The sequence below is a fragment of the Sinohyriopsis cumingii genome, chromosome 4 (genome assembly GCF_028554795.1).
Source record: "Sinohyriopsis cumingii isolate HCF-2022 chromosome 4, ASM2855479v2, whole genome shotgun sequence".
Lineage (NCBI taxonomy): Eukaryota > Metazoa > Mollusca > Bivalvia > Unionida > Unionidae > Sinohyriopsis > Sinohyriopsis cumingii.
In genome coordinates this window covers 64,726,122-64,731,353 of record NC_142964.1, presented here as the reverse complement: position 1 = coordinate 64,731,353, position 5,232 = coordinate 64,726,122, and the positions used below count along the sequence as shown (strand labels likewise).

Sequence of the window (5,232 nt, the reverse complement as noted above, 5' to 3'; positions counted from 1 at the left end):
TTACATCATAAAAAGCAAAGCAAGCGAACCATTACTGCTATATACATTACTTGTTTCCTTAGACGTCACATCTTTATATACTAACATACCACACAACGAATGGATACAGACGTGTAGATGAGCATAAGAAACAAGAAATATTGACAATTCACCCAATCTCTTCTGAGTCCAAATCCTGGAGCTTGTCCCAAAACTAACAAGATTTTGAATTTAATGAAGAAAACTACCTCAAAATCAATGGAATCGCAATGGGTACAAAAATGGCCCCATCGTATGCAAATATTTTTATGAGAAAACTGGACGGCAACTCTTAGCATCGGTGGAACTTGCACCATACCAGTGGGTGCACTTCAGAAATGAAGTGGCAACATGGAAGAGAAAATCTGGATGATTTCATATCAACAGCAAAAAAACTTCAATATAAAATAACTTCCAACATTCGCAGCAAGTCATAGCCATGTAGAACTTTGCAAACACTTCTGTTTTTCTGTTTTATTTGTTTGTCTTGTCTCTGTTTTGTATATGCCTTTGAAAAAGATACATTAAGAGTGGAAAGCTATTAGGTTCGTCAGATACTAGTTTTTCACTGTTCGTAGTCAGTTTATTATTATTATTATTATTATATATATATATATATATATATATATATATATATATATATATATATATATATATATACGCGCAAAATTAGAAACTCAGAACTTGCTTACTAAAGTCTTCATTGTTGCGCTATTTTGGGAGATTGCGATGATATTAAGGAAGAAATGAGTCGAGATTAGGTTCATGAGTGGAGTCCAGTAACTGAGGTTCGGTTCTGATGAGTTTCACGATACACAATATAGTTTGTGTTTGCTTATTTTGCCTTTTGATTTCAAGGAAGGCAATATTAAATTACTCTATTAAAATTTTCTATTTCTCTTTGTTCTAAAAGCGTTGGGAGACAAAAAATCTCGCTATTAAAATAGTTTTCTTTTTTTAGATTTCCCCATAAAGTCAACGGTACCAACACGAATGTCGTATATTGTGAAGCAAAATGATTGCTGATTAGAAGACATACAGGTGGCTAGGTAAAGTGCTAATTTTACTGGACGAGAAATGCACTTTATTAAGAACTAAAACTTTCCATTTTAATTACTATTACCAAGCAGTGAACTTTATTTTTATTAATATCTAACGACTATCAAAACACTTTAGTTAAATAAATGCTCGAACCTTTTATATGTAATTGTGCAAAATCTTACCTTTTCTAAAGGAATATTATGTTTGCCTGATCTAACTCCTTATTAGTCTCAGTCATATTCAGATAGATCTTAGAAAAATAGGCATGATAGTTTGACTTTAAAGAACTGTGCATTCTACGTTTGGCCGTATGCACATAGAATGTTCGCACATATTATTTTGTCAGATAACCTTAATCTCTAACCCAGATAACCCTTTAATCTCAAGCAGGGATTATCCATTAATCTCAAATACAGAGAATCTTTATATACTCTCCGTGCATAGTCGAAGTGGAAACAAAGAAGAATTTTCACCAGCGAGCCATCACGAATATAAAAGACGGTGTGGTTGTTTCCTCTGGAGACAAGATATAAGGATTAGAGTAAATATTCAATTTTACGGTAAATGCTTAATTCAGCATACATCATTGGTGACTAAGTAGTTTGTGTAATCGAAACAATTAGGGCAAGGGTTTGTGATTTACGATTAACATCCTGAAATCGTACCATACTGTGCCAAGATACTTCTACTTTCCTCGGATGATAACTCCTTAGTATGTTTAAATGCTGTAAAACATCACAATCAGTTCATTCGCCTGCTACTTTAATTTCACCGTGTGTTGTTATTTACAGTAAATATTAAATTGTACAATCTGTCATTATCTAAACTGATACATGCATGTATATTAACAGGAATGAACGACTAGTTGTTACACAACATAAAGAGAATTGACGGTGAAATATGAGAAATAAAAAAACTATGAAAACTTGATATAAACCATAGTTTAGAAAGAGAGAAATTATATTGAAATATAAATGTTCTGAGTGACTAAGTGGGTAGTTAGGTCCGCAAGCAAAAAGAAGTCAACATAATATTTTCTGCATAAAGTTCTTTAATAGTACACTCAATATGGTTGATGATACAAATTGTTTTGTAGTAAAATGACAGGTAGCGAGTCATACTAGTTGCATTGTCTTTCTGTGTGACTATGACCTGTAAATTAAAAGCGAAAACTAAGTTTTATTTATTTGCATAAAATAAATTTTTGATTATATATATATATATATATATATATATATATATATATATATATATATATATATATATATATATATATATATATATATATAAAGAGAGAGAGAGAGAGAAAGAGAGAGAATTATAAATATACACCAGACAGAACGGAAAGTGCTATCCCTGGATTCTATAGAAGAATGTCTGATAATAGTAGGCAGAATTACTATTTTAATACTCATACTATCATACAGGTTAGAGAATTTTAAATTCGTGCTCTACGGAGATTTGAACCCAGGTCCGCTGGTAAACGGCATCCATCGTCTTGTCTGCACACACGAGCCCATATTCCCTCCCGACTAAGCACACATCACCAACAATGATGTTACTCAGTCGGTGCTATATGCACTCGCGCGAAGCAGACACACTCGCATGACGACCTAGTAATTAATTCTCATTTATTTACACAGTCATTCCTGATTCCTAAGATTACCATGGTAACTATTTAAGAAATCACGGTATATAGAATTAATTAAAGAGAATAAATTAAAGAGAATTATAAATATACACCAGACAGAACGGAAAGTGATTATATATATATATATATATATATATATATATATATATATATATATATATATATATATATATATATATATATATATGTTCCGGATGTTGTGGTAATAAATATCATTTAAAGATATAACACATACTACAGCACATACTACAGACATGTGTGATTGCCATTTCAAATGAGGCCATATTTTCTAGGAAACATCTGAGGCATTTTAACAATTACCTTTTCCCAAATAGTTAGCTGTGACAGTTTCGTAGATAAAGCTCTACCTATGTTATAATTTTCATACGATATTTTGACACTTTAAAGTGTTTATTGTATATCTCTGTTATAAGAATGCTGTATATCTATTTGTAACTATATAAGCTCACAGGTTACAGAGAAATAATTCCTTTTACCGTACCTAAATTAAATTATAATACATGGCAAACAATAGCTTGTGTAATTCAAACGATCCAAGAACATACAAAATTGCATATTGTTCGACTTTGTTATGTGGCAAATAATACTAGAGATGCAAATTTACAATCCCAAAATATCGTCAAGTTCGACAGTATTTCAGTTGCTCATTTGATTCTAGTGGTTTGTTAACTACAACAACAAAAAACAAAACAAAGCCAATTGCGATGCTTAATCATATATGTTCTTTAAAGTTTTTTATTTTTTTTAAATATGATGCCTCATTCTGCTGTTTTTCTGAAGGCAAAATGCCTGTCAAATAGGAACGTTAAAAATGGCATTTACAAGTTAACATCCTAATGCAATTTCTCGTATAATCTCAAGCAAGTTATAAATAATTATATCGATTGATATTCGATTTATAAAGTACTTTAAAGTGGAATCTAAAAAAAAGTATACCCTTAGCTGTATTGCAAGAAAGAAAATATGTGGAAAATCACATACCAGATTATGATATAGTAAATAAAGTTAACACTGTATTTGCTCCATTACTAATAGTGTCTACTATATCCACTGTATCCATGTCTACGATGCCCACTGTATCCACCTCTACTGTATCCAGAATAACCGGGTCTACCTCGGCTATATCCACCTCGGGAGTATCCACTGCCACCGTGAGAATATCCTCCTCCATAGTAGGCAGGTGTTGCTATAGCAACAGCAAACAAGAGCAGTAAAAGGACGGCGACCGTTTTCATTTTAATCGAGGGGCTGGAAATAAATAAAGCATTATTTTCTTTAGAAACAACAAGGAATAATGTGCGACTTACATACGTCTATTTCATAATTATTGCTTTCACTTTTTGGCAGACCAGAATAATGGTGCTGTCAAGATTTCTTTAGAAACCCTTCCAAAAGATATTTCAATAAGAAATAGAAAAAAACTTTGATACGCTTAAAATGTGGATATTATATCATTAATTTTATTATAGAAAGAAATCAGTAAGCCGTGAATTTCGAATCATCTTTAAGAGAGATGATGTGTTTTGCTTGTATGTCGGTCACTTAGTCTTAGCCGAAATTTGTTATCAAATATTATCGTATTCTCAGTTGAAAATATATACAAAGCCAACCGAAAACAAATCTTCATCAGTACTATCTAAGCTTAGCAAAATTTGTTTATTGTGGCTTTTGTATGGAAAACTTATGTCTCCATCATATTACAAATCTATATATACAAGCCTCGTTTAGAATGTCAAGAAAGTTTTGTTTGAAAGGTATATATATATATATATATATATATATATATATATATATATATATATATATATATATATATATATATATATATATATGTGTGTGTGTGTGTGTGTGTACTGTATGGATTTGATTTGGTTTTCGGCGAGAAAACGCCGCATGGAATTGCCAATATTTAATTCTCCCCCCCCCCGACACACACACACACACACACACACACACACACACACACACAGACACACACAAGTGATTTAGATTTTGCAGTTTACTATCGACCTACCAATACTTAGAACAGTGCGTACATTGTACTTCCTGGTGTATTTTAGTGTATCCTGCAGAGAGAGAGACAGACAGACCGACAGACAGAGGGGAGGGAGAGAGTACCTGTTTGACGATCGATTCTGCTTCTTAAGAGCTGGATATCGTTTGATATTCTACTAAATTTCCATCCTTATATAGTTATTGGGGATCATTTCACTCTTGATCCTATGGGATCTTTTTCCAAAAAATCTTTAAAGAGTCATCAATCATTCTTTTCCCATCATTAATTTTATCACGTTTCCACATAACTCCATGACCCAGCAGGAAGCCGAAACGTCTAAGGTTGTTAAGCCGTTTAAAACTTAGATGATTTTTTTTTCCAATAAGGAAACGCCAAGGTCTGTAAAATGCATGTTTAGTTTGCTTCATTAATTAACATACATACATCATAGTGTCTATTTCTCAACAACAAGCTATATATGGCAATAAATTATTCGTAATGTACA

At 32.1% G+C, this 5,232-nt stretch overlaps 1 long non-coding RNA gene across 1 annotated transcript; it reads right to left on the bottom strand.

The window, feature by feature from the left end:
• Positions 1–2,092: 2,092 nt before the first annotated feature.
• On the bottom strand, positions 2,093–4,965 carry LOC149801342 (uncharacterized). The gene is made up of 3 exons (XR_016420629.1): positions 4,850–4,965; positions 3,713–3,979; positions 2,093–2,211 (listed from the first exon to the last, which is right to left on the bottom strand). It is a non-coding gene; the product is annotated as an uncharacterized LOC149801342 (long non-coding RNA).
• Between the last annotated feature and the right edge of the window lie 267 nt (positions 4,966–5,232).